Below are 20,895 nucleotides of genomic sequence, written 5' to 3'. Positions count from 1 at the left end.
TCACACCGTTGGCTGGTCCAGTTTTTTCCCCGGGAGGACCCGAGGGGGGCTGCGAGCTCCTCTCCGTTACCATGGCGATTAATGCAGTAAGTCTCTAAAGCAACAGGCCCCTCATCCACCTTCGGAGAGGAGGAAGGAGGGAGGCCTGCTGATCTGGTGACACTTGGCGCTTTTCTGGTGCACACACACACACACACACACAACCACTCTGGAGTCCAAGGGGCTTGTGCAAAATAATACTAAAAATTAGAGAAGCAGCGTGGCTCAGTGGAAAGAGCCCGGGCTTTGGAGCCGGAGATCATGGGTTCAAATCCCAGCTCCGCCACTTGCCAGCTGGGTGACTTTGGGCAAGTCACTTCACTTCTCTGGGCCTCTGTTCTAAGCGCCCGGGGGGGATACAAGGTGATCAGGTTGTCCCACTTGGGGGCTCAGAGTTCTTAATCCCCGTTTTACAGGTGAGGTAACAGGCGCAGAGAATAATAATAATAATAATGATGGCATTTATTAAGCACTTACTATGTGCCAAGCACTGTTCTAAGTGCCAGGGGGGATACAAGGTGATCAGGTGGTCCCACTTGGGGGCTCAGAGTCTTAATCCCCGTTTTACAGGTGAGGTAACAGGCGCAGAGAATAATAATAATAATAATGATGGCATTTATTAAGCACTTACTATGTGCCAAGCACTGTTCTAAGTGCCAGGGGGGATACAAGGTGATCAGGTTGTCCCACTTGGGGGCTCAGAGTCTTAATCCCCGTTTTACAGGTGAGGTAACAGGCGCAGAGAATAATAATAATAATAATGATGGCATTTATTAAGCACTTACTATGTGCCAAGCACTGTTCTAAGTGCCAGGGGGGATACAAGGTGATCAGGTTGTCCCACTTGGGGGCTCAGAGTTCTTAATCCCCGTTTTACAGGTGAGGTAACAGGCGCAGAGAATAATAATAATAATAATGATGGCATTTATTAAGCACTTACTATGTGCCAAGCACTGTTCTAAGTGCCGGGGGGGATACAAGGTGATCAGGTTGTCCCACTTGGGGCTCACAGTCTTAATCCCCGTTTTACAGGTGAGGTAACAGACGCAGAGAATAATAATAATAATAATGATGGCATTTATTAAGCACTTACTATGTGCCAAGCACTGTTCTAAGTGCCAGGGGGGATACAAGGTGATCAGGTTGTCCCACTTGGGGCTCACAGTCTTAATCCCCGTTTTACAGGTGAGGTAACTGAGGCACAGAGAATAATAATAATAATAATGATGATGGCATTTATTAAGCGCTTACTCTGTGCAAAGCACTGTTCTAAGCGCCAGAGGGGATACAAGATGATTAGGTTGTCCCACTTGGGGCTCACAATCTTAATCCCCGTTTTACAGGTGAGGTAACTGAGGCTCAGAGAATAATAGTAATAATAATGATGGCATTTATTAAGCACTTACTATGTGCCAAGCACTGTTCTAAGTGCCAGGGGGGATACAAGGTGATCAGGTTGTCCCACTTGGGGGCTCAGAGTCTTAATCCCCGTTTTACAGGTGAGGTAACAGGCGCAGAGAATAATAATAATAATAATAATGATGGCATTTATTAAGCACTTACTATGTGCCAAGCACTGTTCTAAGTGCCAGGGGGGCTACAAGGTGATCAGGTGGTCCCACTTGGGGGCTCAGAGTCTTAATCCCCGTTTTACAGGTGAGGTAACTGAGGCACAGAGAATAACAATAATAATAATAATGGCATTTATTAAGCGCTTACTATGTGCAAAGCACTGTTCTAAGCGCCAGAGGGGATACAAGATGATCAGATTGTCCCACTTGGGGCTCACAGTCTTAATCCCCGTTTTACAGGTGAGGTAACTGAGGCACAGAGAATAATAGTAATAATAATGATGGCATTTATTAAGCGCTTACTATGTGCCAAGCACTGTTCTAAGCGCCAGAGGGGATACAAGGTGATCAGGTTGTCCCACTTGGGGGCTCAGAGTCTTAATCCCCGTTTTACAGGTGAGGTAACTGAGGCACAGAGAATAATAGTAATAATAATGATGGCATTTATTAAGCACTTACTATGTGCAAAGCACTGTTCTAAGCGCCAGAGGGGATACAAGATGATTAGGTTGTCCCACTTGGGGCTTACAGTCTTAATCCCCGTTTTACAGGTGAGGTAACTGAGGCACAGAGAATAATAGTAATAATAATGACGAAATTTATTAAGCGCTTACTATGCAAAGCACTGTTCTAAGCGCTGGTTAGAGAAGTGAAGTGGCTTGCCCAAGGTCACCCAGCTGACAAGTGGCAGAGCCAGGATTCGAACCCATTACCTCTGGCTCTCTTCCTCTCTTCAAGGCCCTACGAGAGCTCACCTCCTCCAGGAGGCCTTCCCAGACTGATCCCCCTTTCCTCTCCCCCTCGTCCCCCTCTCCACCCCCCCCCGCCTTACCTCCTTCCCTTCCCCACAGCACCTGTATATACGTATATATGTTTGCACGTATTTATTACTCTATCGATTTTACTTGTATATATTTATTCCGTTTATTTTATTTTGTTAATCTGTTTCGTTCTCTGTCTCCCCCTTCTAGACCGTGAGCCCACTGTTGGGTAGGGACCGTCTCTAGATGTTGCCAACTTGGACTTCCCGAGCGCTTAGTGCAGTGCTCTGCACACAGTAAGCGCTCCATAAATACGATCGATCGATTGATTGACTCCCAAGCCCGGGCTCTTTCCGCCGTGCCGCGCTGCTCCTCGGCTTCTCAGTATAACAGAATAGTATAGCGGACGCAGGGAAGGAGATAGAAAGTCGTGGAAGAGCGAAGATGCGGGGGTGTGGGGGGGGATGTTGCCATGGCAACGTCCTTGGGCACCACGGGGAGGGTGGTCAGTAAGAGCCGTCTCCACCAATCGACTTATAAACCGTCCTTTCCTCCAGGACGCCGGAGCCGGTGGTTGCCAGGCCCGAAGCGCCGCCTCTTTGGGGCTGACTGGATCATCCGGGGTCATCCCGTCCATCCCTCTGCCTCGGTCCCTCAGACCCCTCTCTCCGGGGAAGGTGAGCCACCCGCCTCCCTCCCAGCCTCTGACTCGTTTCCCCCCCCCTCCGCCGGTTTGATCCTGAAAATAATAATAATAATAATAGCATTTATTAAGCGCTTACTATGTGCACTGTTCTAAGCGCTGGGGAGATTACAAGGTGATCAGGTTGTCCCACGGGGGGCTCACAGTCTTCACCCCCATTTTCCAGGTGGGGTGACTGAGGCCCAGAGAAGTTAAGTGCCTTGCCCAAAATCACCCAGCTGACAATCGGCGGAGCCGGGATTTGAACCCGCGACCTCTGACTCCAAAGCCCGGGCTCTTTCCAGTGAGCCACGCTGCTTCTCAAAATCGAACCCGCGTCCCCCGGCTCTGTGCCGGGAGGGGCAAGCTTTCATTCATTCAGTCGTATTTATTGAGCGCTTACTGTGTGCAGAGCACTGGACTAAGCGCTTGGGAAGTCCAAGTTGGCAACACATGGAGACGGTCCCTACCCCACAGGGGGTTCCCAGTCTAGAAGGGCAAACGTCATAAACACCCCCGGAAATTAATAATAATAATAATAATGATGGCATTTATTAAGCGCTTACTATGTGCAAAGCACTGTTCTAAGCGCTGGGGAGGTTACAAGGTGACCAGGTTGTCCCACATGGGGCTCACAGTCTTCATCCCCATTTTCCAGATGGGGGAACTGAGGCCCAGAGAAGTGAAGTGACTTGCCCAAAGTCACCCAGCTGACAAGTGGCGGAGCCGGGATTTGAACCTACGACTTCGGATTTGAACCCACAACCTCTAAATTAGTCCGGCATGCTGTTTTCCCGAAGCCCTTCCACATAATAATAATAATGATGCTATTTGTTAAGCGCTTACTATGTGCAAAGGACTGTTCTAAGCGCTGGAGGGATACAAGGAGAGCAGGTTGTCTCACGGGGGGCTCACAGTCTTAATCCCCATTTTCCAGATGAGGTCACTGAGGCCCAGAGAAGTGAAGTGACTTGCCCAAAGTCACCCAGCTGACAAGTGGCGGAGCCGGGATTTGAACCCATGACCTCGGACTCCAAAGCCCGGGCTCTTTCCGCTGAGCCACGCTGCTTCTCTAGGCATCGGCTTAGCATCAGCGTCAGCTTCCGCATCAGCAATCAGAATTTATCCCGACATTCCCGTGAGGTTAGGACAGTCAGGATTCTTTTGCCCATTTATGGAGGAGGAAACCGAAGACCAGAGAGGTGAACTGACTTACTACTACTAATAATAAATAATGATGGCATTTGCTAAGCGCTTACTATGTGCAAAACACTGTTCTGAGCGCTGGGGAGGTGACAAGGTGATCAGGTTGTCCCACGGGGGGCTCCCAGTCTTCATCCCCATTTGACAGATGAGGGAACTGAGGCCCAGAGAAGTGAAGTGACTTGCCCAAAGTCACCCAGCTGACAATTGGCGGAGCCGGGATTTGAACCCATGACCTCGGACTCCAAAGCCCGGGCTCTTTCCACTGAGCCAAGCTGCTTCTGTATTCCCAGATTAAGCTCCTCCTCCCCTCCCCATCGCCCCGACTCCCTCCCTCTGCTCTTAGTGCTTAGTCCAGTGCTCTGCACACAGTAAGCGCTCAATAAATATGATTGAATGAATGAATGCTCTACCCCCCCGCCCCACAGCACTTGTGTATGTATGTACATACTTATTATTCTCTTTATTTTGTTAGTGATGTGTCGATATTCATTCAATCGTATCTATTGAGCGCTTACCATGTGCAGAGCACTGTACTAAGCGCTTGGGAAGTCCAAGTTGGCAACATATAGAGACGGTCCCTACCCAACAGCGGGCTCACAGTCTAGAAATCTATATCTGTATCTATATGTCTATATCTATAAGTCTATTTATTGATATTGATGCTGTTGATGCAACAGCAACTTGTACTTCCCAAGCGCTTAGTACAGTGCTCTGCACACAGTAAGCGCTCAATAAATGCGATTAATAATAATAATGATAGCATTTATTAAGCGCTTACTATGTGCAAAGCACTGTTCTAAGCGCTGGGGGGTTACAAGGTGATCAGGTTGTCCCACAGGGGGCTCACAGTCATCATCCCCATTTTACAGATGAGGGAACTGAGGCACAGAGAAGTTAAATGACTTGCCCAAAGTCACCCAGCAGACAGTTGGCGGAGCCGGGATTTGAACCCATGACCTCTGACTCCAAAGCCCGGGCTCTTTCCACTGAGCCACGCTGCTTCTCTAATTCTGCTTCATGATTGATTGATTGATTGATTGATGCCTGTTTGCTTATTTTGATGTCTGTCCCCTCCCTTCTAGATTGCGACCCCATTGTAGGGTAGGAATTGCCTCTATTTGTTGCCGAGTCGCTCTTTCCAAGCGCTTAGTACAGTGCTCTGCACACAGTAAGCGCTCAATAAATACGATTGAATGAATGAATGCTCTACCCCCCCAACCCACAGCCCTTGTGTATGTATGTACGTATTTATTATCCTCTTTATCATTAGTGATGTGTCTATATTCGTTCAATCGTATTTATTGAGCGCTTACCGTGTGCAGAGCAGTGTACTAAGCGCTTGGGAAGTCCAAGTTGGCAACATATAGAGATGGTCCCTACCCAATAGCGGGCTCACAGTCTAGAAATCTATATCATCATCATCATCAATCGTATTTATTGAGCGCTTACTATGTGCAGAGCACTGTACTAAGCGCTTGGGAAGTACAAATTGGCAACATATAGAGACAGTCCCTACCCAACAGTGGGCTCACAGTCTAAAAGGGGGAAAAAGCCTATAGTCTAAAGTCTAAAAGTCTATATCTGTATCTATATGTCTATAAGTCTATATATTGATGCTGTTGATGCAACAGCAACTTGCACTTCCCAAGCGCTTAGTATAGTGCACTGCACACAGTAAGCGCTCAATAAATACGATTGATTGATTGATTGATTGATGCCTGCTTGTTTATTTTGATGTCTGTCCCCTCCCTTCTAGATTGTGACCCCGTTGTAGGGTAGAAATTGCCTCTATTTGTTGCCGAGTCGCTCTTTCCAAGCGCTTAGTACAGTGCTCTGCACACAGTAAGCGCTCAATAAATAGACTTCTAGACCGTGAGCCCGCTGTTGGGTAGGGACCGTCTCTAGATTGTGCCAATTTGGACTTCCCAAGCGCTTAGTACAGTGCTGGGCACACAGTAAGCGCTCAATAAATACGAGTGAACGAATACTTATAAATCTTTTCGCCTTCTCCTCTGTGCTAGGCACCGTCGGAATTTCCCGTTATTGTCTAGGAAGGCAGGATTGCAGCTAAATTAATTTATGTTAATTTCCTCCTTTCTGGTCCATTAACTTTGGAGATGTTAATATATCTTGCCCGGAATTTCCGTGTAAGTGCCGTCTAAGTGGATGCCGCGGTGCCGGAGGTCTGATGGAGAACGTCTAGCCTGCGGGCTCTGGGTTCAAGCGCTTAGTACAGTGTTCTGCACACAGTAAGCGCTCAATAAGTACGACTGATTGCTTCATAAATTCTAGACTGTGAGCCCACTGTTGGGTAGGGACCGTCTCTATGTATTGCCAACTCGGACTTCCCAAGCGCTTAGTACAGTGCTCTGCAGACAGTAAGCGCTCAATAAATATGATTGATCGATTGATTGATCTATTCCATTTTATTTTGTTAATATATTTTGTTCTCTGTCTCCCCCTTCTAGACTGTGAGCCCGCTGTTGGGTAGGGACCGTCTCTATATGTTGCCAACTCGGACTTCCCAAGCGCTTAGTACAGTGCTCTGCACACAGTAAGCGCTCAATAAATACGATTGATTGGTTGATTGATCTATTCTATTTATTTTATTTTGTTAATCTGTTTTGTTTTGTTCTCTGTCTCCCCCTTCTAGACTGTGAGCCCGCTGTTGGGTAGGGACCGTCTCTATGTGTTGCCAACTCAGACTTCCCAAGCGCTTAGTACAGTGCTCTGCACACAGTAAGCGCTCAATAAATACGATTGATTGGTTGATTGATCTATTCTATTTATTTTATTTTGTTAATCTGTTTTGTTTTGTTCTCTGTCTCCCCCTTCTAGACTGTGAGCCCGCTGTTGGATAGGGACCGTCTCTATATGTTGCCAACTTGGACTTCCCAAGCGCTTAGATAGTGCTCTGCACACAGTAAGCGCTCAATAAATACGATTGATTGATTGATCTATTCTATTTATTTTATTTTGTTAATATGTTTTGTTTTGTTCTTTGTCTCCCCCTTCTAGACTGTGAGCCCACTGTTGGGTAGGGACTGTCTCTATATGTTGCCAACTTGGACTTCCCAAGCGCTTAGTACAGTGCTCTGCACACAGTAAGCACTCAATAAATACGATTAACTGATTGATTGATTGATCTATTCTATTTATTTTATTTTGTTAATCTGTTTTGTTCTCTGTCTCCCCCTTCTAGACTGTGAGCCCGCTGTTGGGTAGGGACCGTCTCTAGATGTTGCCATCTTGGACTTCCCAAGCGCTTAGTACAGTGCTCTGCACACAGTAAGCGCTCAATAAATACGATCGATTGATTGATTAATCCCCATTTTACAGATGAGGTCACTGAGGCTCAGAGAAGTGAAGTGACTGGCCCAAGGTCCCACAGCAAACACGGGGCGGAGCCGGGATTCGAACCCATGACCTCTGACTCCAAAGCCCGGGCTCTTTCCACTGAGCCGCGCTGCTTCTCAGCGCTTAGAACAGTGCTTTGCACATAGTAAGCGCTTAATAAATGCCATTATTATTATTATTATCATTATTCTCTCTTAAACATATTCATTTAATCCCGATCCCGCGGCAGCCTTATTTTGATAGCCCCTTTTCATCGCTGCAAAAATCTGAAAAACGCCGGACGAATAAAGGGCTTTTTAAATGTTGAACACAAAGAATCAGGTTTCCACAAGAGAAGCCCAATGATGCCTCGGGGAAAAAAAAAAAAAGGAAAAAAAAACAACCCAACACAAAAACCCTCCTTTTAAAAGATTTCTCTTTAAGGACGATTCCACCTAGTTTTCACAGTCTCCGGCAATTTTTATTTCCCCGCTCCCAATGTTGTTTTTCAACGTACAGGGCCTTGAAAGGAGGTCATTTGTTTGTTTGTTTTTTTACTTTTTTTATGCAAGTCTTTGATAATATCACGGGGAGGGTGGGAGGGAAGATTTGCGGAACATCCTTTGACTACTCATTTGAAGATCTAGACCCAGATTTAGAGCAGGTTTTAACAAAACAGAAAATGCAGAGAAAATCACCTCCCGGTAATGCGTTCATCGATTCAATCGTATTTATTGGGCGCTTCCGGTGTGCGGAGCACTGGACTATTTATTCTATTCTATTCTATTTATTTTATTTTGACAGTATGTTTGGTTTTGTTCTCTGTCTCCCCCTTCTAATCAATCAATCAATCAACTGTATTTATTGAGCGCTTACTGTGTGCAGCCCATCCGCCAAGCTAGCTCTCTTCCTCCCTTCAAGGCCCTGCTGAGAGCTCACCTCCTCCAGGAGGCCTTCCCAGACTGAGCCCCTTCCTTCCTCTCCCCCTCGTCCCCCTCTCCATCCCCCCATCTTACCTCCTTCCCTTCCCCTCAGCACCTGTATATATGGATATATGTTTGTACATATTTATTACTCTATTTATTTATTCATTTATTTATTTTACTTGTACATAGCTATTCTATTTATTTTATTTTGTTAGTATGTTTGGTTTTGTTCTCTGTCTCCCCCTTTTAGACTGTGAGCCCACTGTTGGGTAGGGACTGTCTCAAGATGTTGCCAATTTGTACTTCCCAAGCACTTAGTACAGTGCTCTGCACATAGTAAGCACTCAATAAATACGATTGATGATGATGATGATGTACTAAGCGCTTGGGAAGTACAAGTTTGAGCCCGCTGTTGGGTAGGGACTGTCTCCATGTGTTGCCGACTTGTACTTCCCAAGTGCTTAGTACAGCGCTCTGCACACAGTAAGCGCTCAATAAATATGATTGATTGATTGATTGATTGGACTAAGCGCTTGGGAATGGTCTAATTGTCTCCCCCTTCTAGACTGTGAGCCCGCTGTTGGGTGGGGACCGTCTCTATATGTTGCCAACTTGGACTTCCCAAGCGCTTAGTACAGTGCTCTGCACACAGGAAGCGCTCAATAAATACCATTGAATGAATGAATGAAATGGAAAAGAGCCCGGGCTTTGGAGTCAGAGGTGACGGGTTCAAATCCCGGCTCCGCCAAGTGTCAGCTGGGTGACTTTAGACAAGTCACTTCACTTCTCTGGGCCTCAGTTCCCTCATCTGTTAAATGGGGATTAAGACTGTGAGCCCCCTGTGGGACAACCTGATCACTTTGTAACCTCCCCAGCGCTTAGAACAGTGCTTTGCACATAGTAAGTGCTTAATAAATGCCATCATTATTTTTATTATTATTCTCTGCACTCCAGTTACCTCATCTGTAAAATGGGGATTAAGACTGTGAGCCCCCCATGGGACAACCTGATCACAACCTGAGAAGCAGCGTGGCTCAGTGGAAAGAGCCCGGGCTTTGGAGTCAGAGGTCATGGGTTCGAATCCTGGCTCCACCACATGTCTGCTGGGTGACATTGGGCAAGTCACTTCACTTCTGGGAGCCTCAGTGACCTCATCTGTAAAATGGGGAAGATGACTGTGAGCCCCACGTGGGACAACCTGATCAACTTGTATCCCCCCCAGCGCTTTGCACATAGTAAGCGCTTAACAAATGCCATCATTCTTATTGTCATTATCACCTTGATCACCTTGTATCCCCCCCAGCGCTTTACACATAGTAAGCGCTTAACAAATGCCATCATTATTATTATTATTATCACCTTGTAATAATAATAATAATAATGGCATTTATTAAGCGCTTACTATATGCAAAGCACTGTTCTAAGCGCTGGAGAGGTTACAGGGTGATCAGGTTGTCCCACTGGGGGCTCACAGCCTTAATCCCCATTTTATAGATGAGGTAACTGAGGCGCAGAGAAGTTGACTTGCCCAAAGTCACACAGCTGACAAGTGGCAGAGCCGGGATTCAAACCCATTACCGCTTAGAACAGTGCTTTGCACCTAGTAAGCGTTTAATAAATGCCATTATTATTATTATTATTATTACGAGTTGGTAACATATATATATGTTTGTACATGTTTATGACTCTATTTATTTTACTTGTACATATCTATTCTATTTATTTTATTTTGTTAGTAAGTTTGGTTTTGTTCTCTGTCTCCCCCTTCTAGACTGTGAGCCCGCTGTTGGGTAGGGACCGTCTCTATATGTTGCCAACTTGGACTTCCCAAGTGCTTAGTACAGTGCTCTGCACACAGTAAGTGCTCAATAAATATTATTGATTGATTCTATTTATTTTATTTTGTTAGTATGTTTGGTTTTGTTCTCTGTCTCCCCCTTCTAGACTGTGAGCCCGCTGTTGGGTAGGGACCGTCTCTAGATGTTGCCAACTTGGACTTCCTAAGCGCTTAGTCCAGTGCTCTGCACACAGTAAGCGCTCAATAAATACGATTGATTGATTGATTGATTGATTGCTATAGAGACGGTCCCTACCCGACAACGGGCTCGCTCTCCGGAGGGTCAAAGGTCGAGCTCTTTTCCTTCTTATTCTTATCTTGCCGCTCAAACGGGAGCATCCTGGGGAACAGGACCATAAGAAGAGCGGGCCTATACGCCTTCCTGCCTGGCGAGATGCAAAATGTAACGGGAATAAAAATAAACTCGGCGTTCGGATTCAGTCCATTATGATTTAGCCGGAAAGCTAGCGCTAATTAGGAGAGGCACTGGGCCTTTCGGACCGAACTCCTGAAACGCCGCAGAGAGAGAGGAGCCGGGGATAATCCGGCTGGTGAGCGTATTTTCTGGCGGCCGGAGGGGAACGGAGCCAGGGCCAGCGGTTGAAATATTTGAGGGAAGAGGGAAGCAGCGGGGAGGGATGAAAGAAGAGAGCGGGAGAGAAACACACCGAGAGGGACAGAAAAGGGATGAGACGGCCAAAAAGGTGACAGGGGAAAGAAGGGAAAATTGACAGACGGAAAGAGAGGTTCAGAAAGAGACCCCGTCTCTCTCTGTCCCTGAAATAAAAACATTCTTGGCATGGGGCACACACAGCCTCAACAGAAACAGGTGAAAGAGGAGAAACAACAGCTGACAAATAATAATGATGGCATTTATTCCCCATTATCCCCCTCTCCATCCCCCCCCCGCCTTACCTCCTTCCCTTCCCCACAGCACCTGTATATACGTTTGTACGGATTTATTACTCTATTTATTTTACTTGTCCATATTTATTCTATTTATTTTATTCTGTTAATATGTTTTGTTTTGTTGTCTGTCTCCCCCTTCTAGACTGTGAGCCCGCTGGTGGGTAGGGACCGTCTCTAGATGTTGCCAACTTGGACTTCCCAAGCGCTTAGTCCAGTGCTCTGCACACAGGAAGCGCTCAATAAATACGATTGAATGAGTCATTCATTGATTGATTCATGAATGAGTCATTCATTCATTCAAACGTATTTATTGAGCGCTTACTGTGTGCAGAGCACTGGACTAAGCGCTTGGGAAGTCCAAGTTGGCAACATATAGTATAATATATATACTGGATCTACCCCAGCTTTGCACATAGTAAGCGCTTAACAAATACCATCATCATCATCATCATAGGAAGCGCTTAACAAATATCATCATCATGTGGGCAAGTCACTTAACTTCTCTGTGCCTCAGTGACCTCATCTGGAAAATGGGGATGAAAACTGTGAGCCCCGCGTGGGACCACCTGATCACCTTGTCAGCTCCCCAGCGCTTAGAACAGTGCTTTGCACATAGTAAGCGCTTACCAAATACCATCTATTGTTATGATTTTTATGAGTAATAAGGGGCAGGGAGGTGATGTGTCCTGGGGCCTCGGTCTCCAGGGCAACGGGCCCCCAAAAGCCCCCCCCCCCCCAACTTAGGTCACACTCACAGGTGAGTCACACCCCCCCCTTGATCCAGGAATCGCCCCCCCCCACCCCATTCATTCATTCAATCGTATTTATTGAGCGCTTACTGTGTGCAGAGCACTGGACTAAGCGCTTGGGAAGTACAAGTTGGCAACACTTCTCTGGGCCTCAGTTCCCTCGTCTGTAAAATGGGGACTAATACCGTGAGCCCCACATGGGACAACCCGATCACTCTGTATCCCCCCAAGCGCCTAGAACAGTGCCTGGTGTACAGCAAGCGCTCAACAAATGCCGTCATTATTATTATTGGGAGTCAGAGGTTGTGGGTTCTGCCTCCACCACTTGTCGGCTGTATGACCTTGGCCAAGTCACTTTAATTTTCTCTGCCTCAGTTATCTCATCTGTAAAATGGGGACAAAGACTGTGAGCCCCATCCCATTCTGGGCTACCTGGACAATGGAAGGGACGGGGGGGAGGCCAGGAAGATGGTCGGAAGGGCGGCGCTGCGTTGGGGGGAGGAGCCGGGAACAGCCGGGGGGAGGAACCGGGAAGAGCGGGGGGAGGAACCGGGAATAGCCGGGGGAGGTGTCGGGAACAGCCGGGGAGGAGCCGGGAATAGCCAGGGGAGGAGCCGGGAAGATGGGGGGGGAGGAACCGGGAACAGCCGGGGAGGAGCCGGGAAGAGCGGTCGGGTGGGGCCGGGATTAGCCGGGGGAGGTGTCGGGAAGAGCGGCCCATTTCCTCTCTCGGAGTGGGGCCTGAGAGACAAAGCGGCGGCGGAGGGGGAGGAGGAAGAAGTAAATAGAAGTAAAAAGAAGGAGAAGAAGAAGAAGGGAGAGAGGAGGAAGGAGAGAGGGAGGAGAGGAGGAAAAAGAAGACAGGAAGGAGAGAAGGGGAGAGGAGGAAAAAGAAGAGAGGAAGGAGAGAAGGAGGAGAGAGGGAAAAAAGAGAGGAAGGAGAGGAGGAAAAAGAGAGGAAGGAGAGAAGGCGGAGAGGAGGAAGAAGAAGAGAGGGAGGAGAGGAGGCAGAAGAGAGGAAGGAGGAGAGGAGGAAAAAGAAGAGGAAGGAGGAGAGGAGGAAAAAGAAGAGAGGAAGGAGAGGAGGAGGAAAAAGAAGAGAGGAAGGAGAGGAGGAGGAGAGGAGGAACAAGAAGAGAGGAAGGAGAGGAGGAGGAGAGGAGGAAAAAGAAGAGAGGAAGGAGAGAAGGAGAGGAGGAAAAAGAAGAGAGGAAGGAGAGAAGGAGGAGAGGAGGAAAAAGAAGAGAGGAAGGAGAGAAGGAGGAGAGGAGGAAAAAGAAGAGAGGAAGGAGAGAAGGAGGAGAGGAGGAAAAAGAAGAGAGGAAGGAGAGAAGGAGGAGAGGAGGAAAAAGAAGAGAGGAAGGAGAGGAGGAAAAAGAAGAGAGGAAGGAGAGGAGGTGAAAAGAGAGGAAGGAGAGGAGGAGAAAAAGAAGAGAGGAAGGAGAGGGGTAAGAAGAAGGAGAGGAGGAGGCAGGCTCCGGGGCCTCGGGTTCGTGCTCCCCTCGACCCCCCAGCTCCCCTTCGGTAAGTTTCCGGCTCCGTGGGTCGCGGGGGAAACTTGCCCCAGCTGCAAGTTGGAGGGGGAGCAGGACCGGCCCGGCCGGACGGGAGGAGGGGGGAGGAGAGGAGGGAGGGGCCGGGAACAGCCGCCCTCTGCGCAGGCGCAGCCGCCCCTCCACAAACTTTCTCCTCAACTCCGGCCTTCGGACGCCTCGGTTTCCCCCTTGCAGAGAAAAGGAGCCGCCCTTGGTACGTGTGGTTGGGGGGGGGGGGGGGGGGGAGGAAGACTTCTCTCCCCCTGGACTCTTTTTTGGGGGTTTTAAGCGCTCACTACGTCCCAGGAGCGGCAACAGTAATAATTCTGGTGTTTGTTAAGCGCCTAGTAGTCATTCAGTGCGTCAGTTCGCTTCTCTAGGCCTCAGTCCCCTCATCTGCCCAATGGGGATAATAATAATAATAATGATGGCGTTTATTAAGCGCTTACTGTGTGCCAAGCACTGTTCTAAGCGCTGGACATCTAAGCGGGGATGAAGACTGTGAGCCCCATGTGGGACACCCTCATCACCTTGTAAAAATAATGATCAGCTGTGTGACTTTGGGCAAGTCACGTAACTTCTCCGGGTTTCCCAGGGCTTAGAACAGTGCTTTGCACATAGTAAGCGCTTAATAAATGTCATTATTATTATTGTTACCTCATCTGGAAAATGGGGATTAAGACTGTGAGCCCCCCGTGGGACAACCTGATCTCCTTGTAACCTCCCCAGCGCTTAGAACAGTGCTTTGCACATGGTAAGCGCTTAATAAATGTCATTCTTATTATTATTATTACCTCATCTGGAAAATGGGGATGAAGACTGTGAGCCCCCCGTGGGACAACCTGATCTCCTTGTAACCTCCCCAGCGCTTAGAACAGTGCTTTGCACATAGTAAGCGATTAATAAATGTCATTATTATTATTATTACCTCATCTGTAAAATGGGGATTAAGACTGTGAGCCCCCCGTGGGACAACCCGATCTCCTTGTAACCTCCCCAGCGCTTAGAACAGTGCTTTGCACATAGTAAGGACTTCATAAATGCCGTCGTCATTATTATTACAAGGTGATCAGGTTGTCCCATGTGGGGCCCACAGTCTTAATCCCCATTTTACAGCTGAGGGCACTGAGGCACAGAGAAGTGAAGTGACTTGCCCATGTGGGACTCACAGTTTTAATCCCCATTTTCCAGATGAGGTAACCGAGGCCCAGAGAAGTTTAGTGACTTGCCCAAAATCACACAGCTGACAAGCAGCGGAGCCGGGATTTGAACCCATGACCTTGGACTCCCAAGCCCGGGCTCCTTCAACTGAGCCAAGCTGCTTCTCTAAGCGCTCTATTAAGCGCTCACTACGTCCCGGGAACGGCAATAATAATAATTATGGTGTTTAAGTGCTTACTAGTCATTCATTCAATGCAAGTAACCTAACTTCTCTGGGCCTCAGTTACCTCATCTGTAAAATGGGGATTAAGATTGTGAGCCCCACTTGATCACCTTTTAACCTCCCCAGCGTTTAGAACAATGCTTTGTACGTAGTAAGCGCTTAACAAATACCATCATTATTATGTATTTAGCGCCTTACTGTGCGGAGAACAGCTTGGCTCAGGGGAAAGACCCCGGGCTTGGGAGTCAGAGGAAGTGGGTTCTAATCCCGGCTCTTCCGCTTGTCTGCTGGGTGACCTTGGGTAAGTCACTTCACTTCTCTGCGCCTCAGTTCCCTCATCTGTAAAATGGGGATGAAGACTATGAGCCCCATGTGGGACAACCTGATCACCTTGTAGCTACCCCAGCGCTTAGAACAGTGGTGGGCACATAGTAAGCGCTTAAGTACCATAATCGTTACTATAATTACTAAGCGCTTGGAAAGTACAATTCAACAATTACCTTGTATCCACCCTCCAGCGCTTAGAACAGTGGACTGGCACATAGTAAGCGCTTAACAAATGTTATTATTATTATTATTAATAGAGACAATCCCTTCCCTAAGTGCTTAACAAATGTCATTATTATTATTATTAATAGAGACAATCCCTTCCCCAAGTGCTTAACAAATGCCATTATTATTATTATCATCAATAGAGACAATCCCTTCCCTAAGTGCTTAACAAATGCCATTATTATTACTAATAGAGACAATCCCTTCCCACAACGGGCTTACAGTCTAGAGCGGGGCCAGACAGATATCAAAACACATTGTATGTATGTATATATGTTTGTACGTATTTATTACTCTATTTTACTTGTACATATTTATTCTATTTATTTTATTTTGTTAATATGTTTTGTTTTCTTGTCCGTCTCCCCCCCTTCTAGACTGTGAGCCCGCTGTTGGGTAGGGACCGTCTCTAGATGTTGCCAACTTGGACTTCCCAAGCGCTTAGTACAGTGCTGTGCACACAGTAAGCGCTCAATAAATACGATTGAATGAATGAATAAATGAATACAAAGAAACAGGCATCAGTATAAATAGAATTATGGATATATGCATATATGCTTTTGTGGTGCGGAGCGGGCGGGGGAAAGAGCCAAGGGAGCCAGTCGAGGTAACGCAGAAGGGACGGGGAACGGAGGAAAAGGGGCTTAGTCTGGGAAGGCCTCTTGGAGGAGGTGGCACTGTACTAAGCACCTCTACTCACTATATTACTATTAATCATTGAGTGTTTCCTGTGTGCAAAGCACTTTACTCTGCACTTGGGAGACTACAATATGTACAATAAATACATACAATATGTCTGTATGTATTTATTACTCTATTTTATTTGTACATACTTATTCTATTTATTTTATTTTGTCAATATGTTTTGTTTTGTTGCCTGTCTCCCCCTTCTAGACTGTGAGCCCGTTGTTGGGTAGGGACCGTCTCTATATGTTGCCCACTTGGACTTCCCAAGCACTTAGTACAGTGCTCTGCACACAGTAAGCGCTCAGTAAATGCGATTGAATGAGTGAATGAATGAATACAGTAGAACATCAAATGCTTTCCTTGCCCACAACGAGCTCACAGTCTGCGGGGGGAGGCAGACATCAATATAAATAAGTAAATAAATTACACTCTGTACAACTGTAGTAAGCGCTGGGGTACATTCAAAGATAATCCGTTTTTTAAAATATTTGCTAAGCGCTTACTATGTGCCCAGCACGATACTAAGCGCCAGGGTAGATTGAAGGTAATCCGGTTGGCCCCTCATTCATTGTCATATTTATTGAGCACTTACTGTGTGCAGAGCACTGTACTAAGCGCTTGGGAAGTCCGAGTTGGCAACATCTAGAGACGGTCCCTACCTAACAGCGGGCTCACAGTCTAGAAGGGGGAGACGGAGAACAAAACCAAAACAGATTAACAAAATAAATATGTACAAATAAAATAGAGTAATAAATACGTACAAACATATATACAGTGGGCTCACAGTCTAGAAGGGGGAGACAGAGCAAAACATTAACAAAATAAAATAAATAGAATAAATATGTACAAATAAAATAGAGTAATAAATACGTACAAACATATATACATATACACATGGGGCTCACGGTCTTAATCCCCATTTTCCAGATGAGGGAACTGAGGCCTAGTGAAGTGATTTGCCCAAGGCCCTACAGCCGACAAGTGGAGGATCCGGGCTTAGTCCAGTGCTCTGCACACAGTAAGCGCTCAATAAATACGATTGAATGAATGAATCCAGGGCCTTCCCACTTGGCCAAGACGCTCCTCCTCAAGAGGTGTATTTTAGATCCTGGTCTGGAGCCGCCTCTAGACTGTAAACTCATTGTGGGCAGGGAATATGTCTGTCTGTTGTTGTACTTCCCCGAGCGCTTAGTACAGTGCTCTGTAAGTGCTCAATAAATACGACTGAATGTAGGAATGAGCGTGTGGTGGTCAGGGCGGGGCTGGTTGGTTTGTGGTTGGAAACCGCCCATCGTGGTTTGTTTTATTTTTAATGGCGTTTGTGAAGCGTTTACTACGTGTCAGGTACTGTACTAAAGACTGGGCGAAGTACAAGGTCATTCATTCATTCATTCTGTCGTATTTATTGAGCGCTCACTGTGTGCAGAGCACTGGACTAAGCGCTTGGGAAGTCCAAGTTGGCAACATATAGAGACGCTCCCTACCCAACAGCGGGCTCACAGTCTAGAAGCAGCGTGGCTCAGTGGAAAGAGCCCGGGCTTTGGGAGTCAGAGGTCATGGGTTCAAATTCCACTTGTCAGCTGTGTGACTTTGGGCAAGTCACTTCTTCTCTGGGCCTCAGTTCCCTCGTCTGTAAAATGGGGATGAAGACGGTGAGCCCCACGTGGGACAACCTGATCACCTTGTATCCCCCCCAGCGCTTAGAACAGTGCTCTGCACAAAGTAAGCACTTATAAATGCCATCATTATTATTATTATTATTTAGAAGGGGAAGACAGAGAACAAAACTTAACATAAATAGAATAAATATGTATTAATAAAATAGAGTAATAAATACGTACAAACATGTGAGCCCACTGTAGGGTAGGGACTGTCTCTATATGTTGCCAATTTGTACTTCCCAAGCGCTTAGTACAGTGCTCTGCACACTGTAAGCGCTCAATAAATGCGATTGATTGATTGATATATACATATCAATTTAACAAAATAAATAGAATAAATACGTATAAATAAAATAGAGTAATAAATACGTACAAACATATATACATCAATCAATCAATCGTATTTATTGAGCGCTTACTGTATGCAGAGCACTGTACTAAGCGCTTGGGAAGTCCAAGTTGGCAACATATAGAGACAGTCCCTACCCAACAGCGGGCTCACAGTCTAAAAGGGGGAGACAGAGAACTAAACCAAACATACTAACAAAATAAAATAAATGGAATAAATATACATATAAATCTTCCCCTCGTTTCGTGGTGGCCTTTTGGGTCGCGGGTCACCGTGCTGGGAATGAAAGGAATTCGAGCCCAACCTGAGTAAAGGGCGTTTCGGACTTTAGCCCCGGAAAACGGTTACATCATTAGATTGTCATTTCACCGAGGCCAAGAGTTTCCGTGAGGGAAGAGTCAAGTCGCAGCCCGTTTCGACTCCGCCGCCCGGAAGATGTTTAGAGAATCGTGGAGATGGGGGAAAATTCCAAGCCGCCTTTTCCAGCTTCTAAATCAATCAATCAACGGTATTTATTGAGTGCTTAGTGTGTGCAGAGCACTGTACTAAGCGCTTGGGAAGTCCAGGTTGGCAACATATAGAGGCAGTCCCTACCCAACAGTGGGCTCACAGTTTAAAAGGGGGAGACAGAGAACAAAACCAAATGTATTAGTAAAATAAATGCAATAGATATGTACAAGTAAAATAAATAGAGTAATAAATATGTACAAACATATATACAGGTGCTGTGGGGAAGGGAGAGGGGGACGAGGGGAAGATGTTTTGAGAATCGTGGAGATGGGGGAGAATTCCGAGCGGCCTTTTCCAGCTTCTAAATCAATCAATCAATGGTATTTATTGAGCGCTTACTGTGTGCAGAGCACTGTACTAAGCGCTTGGGAAGTCCAGGTTGGCAACATATAGAGGCAGTCCCTACCCAACAGTGGGCTCACAGTCTAAAAGGGGGAGACAGAGAACAAAACCAAACGTATTAACAAAATAAAATACATGCAATAGATATGTACAAGTAAAATAGAGTAATAAATATGTACAAACATATATACAGGTGCTGTGGGGAAGGGAAGGGGGTAAGATGGAGAGGGGGATGAGGGGAAGATGTTTTGAGAATCGTGGAGATGGGATAGAATTCCGAGCGGCCTTTTCCAGCTTCTAAATGGGATCACATCCTAATTTCTTCTGGGAGGGCGCGCGCTTACCGCCTGGGGAAGTTGTGTTTGCCAAAACCGAAGCGAAGCGTTGCTCGATTACCGTTTTATGAGGGTCCGAGTCATTTCTGTGATTATCAAGTCCATGGGCGGAGGGTCTGTTCCGGCCATTGGCCCTTGGTCACCGACTGAACCTGTGACCACACGGAATTCATTATTTGTCCACTTTGCGGGCGGCACTTGTGGCATATCTTTATCCTGAAGGTCACTCCCTAGAAAAGCGTGAGTCAGGTCGCGGACAGGCCAAATGTTTGGTCCTCTTCAGCACTAGGTATCGAGCAATCGATGTTGCCCTCTCCCAAGCGCTTAGTACGTTGCTCTGCATTTAGTAAACGCTCAGCTACGACGGACTGATGGCATTTATATATATATATATATTCACTGTCTCTATATGTTGCCAACTTGGACTTCCCAAGCTCTTAGTACAAGGCTCTGCACACAGTAAGCGCTCAATAAATACGATTGATTGATTTATAGTAAAACCTGTAGTAATTGTGGTACTTAAGTGCTTACTATGTGCACTTACTCGATACCTTTTTATAGTATCTATTAAGCATTTACTCTGTGCCAGACACTGTTCTAAGTATTGAGGCAAATTCAGGATAATAAATCTGGGCAAACGTTTGGTCCTCTTCAGCACCCAGTATCGAGCAATCGATGTTGCCCCCTCCCAAGCGCTTAGTACGTTGCTCTGCATTTAGTAAACGCTCAGCTCCGACGGACTGATGGCATTTATAGTAAAACTTGTAGTAATTGTGGTACTTCAGTGCTTACTATGTGCACTTACTCGATACTTTTTTATAGTAAGTTTTATAGTATAGTATTATAAGCATTTATTCTGTGCCAGACACTGTTCTAAGTGTTGAGGTAAATTCAGGATAATAAATCTGGGCAAATGTTTGGTCCTCTTCAGCACTCAGTATCGAGCAATCGATGTTGCCCTCTCCCAAGCGCTTAGTACGTTGCTCTGCATTTAGTAAACGCTCAGCTACGATGGACTGATGGCATTTACAGTAAAACTTTTAGTAATTATGGTACTTAAGTGCTTACCATGTGCACTTGATACTTTTTTATAGTAATTTATGGTAGTATAGTATTTTAAGCATTTATTCTGTGCCAGACACTGTTCTAAGTATTGAGGCAAATTCAGGATAATAAATCTGGGCAAACGTTTGGTCCTCTTCAGCATTGGTATCGAGCAATCGACGTTGCCCTCTCCCAAGCGCTTAGTACGTTGCTCTGCATTTAGTAAACGCTCAGCTCCGACGGACTGATGGCATTTATAGTAAAGCTTGTAGTAATTGTGGTACTCAAGTGCTTACTATGTGCACTTACTCGATACTTTTTTATAGTAAGTTTTATAGTATAATATTTTAAGCATTTATTCTGTGCCAGACACTGTTCTAAGTGTTGAGGCAAATTCAGGATAATAAATCTGGGCAAATGTTTGGTCCTCTTCAGCACTCAGTATCGAGCAATCGATGTTGCCCTCTCCCAAGCGCTTAG

The 20,895-nt window shown here is 46.3% G+C and overlaps 1 protein-coding gene across 3 annotated transcripts in view; it reads left to right on the top strand.

Moving 5' to 3' along the window:
* The first annotated feature begins 2,957 nt into the window (after nucleotides 1–2,957).
* CTNNA1 (catenin alpha 1) overlaps nucleotides 2,958–20,895 on the top strand; it is a 148,820-nt gene continuing 130,882 nt past the window's right edge. Inside the window, exon 1 of one of the 3 annotated variants that reach the window (XM_038770589.1) lies at nucleotides 2,958–3,048. The gene's annotated coding sequence lies outside the window, so the exon portion shown is untranslated. Of the gene's footprint in view, nucleotides 3,049–13,453; nucleotides 13,541–13,682; nucleotides 13,766–20,895 lie in introns of those variants that run through there. The other 2 variants (XM_038770587.1, XM_038770588.1) reach the window with 2 other exon arrangements.

Source organism: Tachyglossus aculeatus, chromosome X2 (genome assembly GCF_015852505.1).
Source record: "Tachyglossus aculeatus isolate mTacAcu1 chromosome X2, mTacAcu1.pri, whole genome shotgun sequence".
Classification (NCBI taxonomy): domain Eukaryota; kingdom Metazoa; phylum Chordata; class Mammalia; order Monotremata; family Tachyglossidae; genus Tachyglossus; species Tachyglossus aculeatus.
This window is presented reverse-complemented; position numbering and strand designations above follow the sequence as displayed.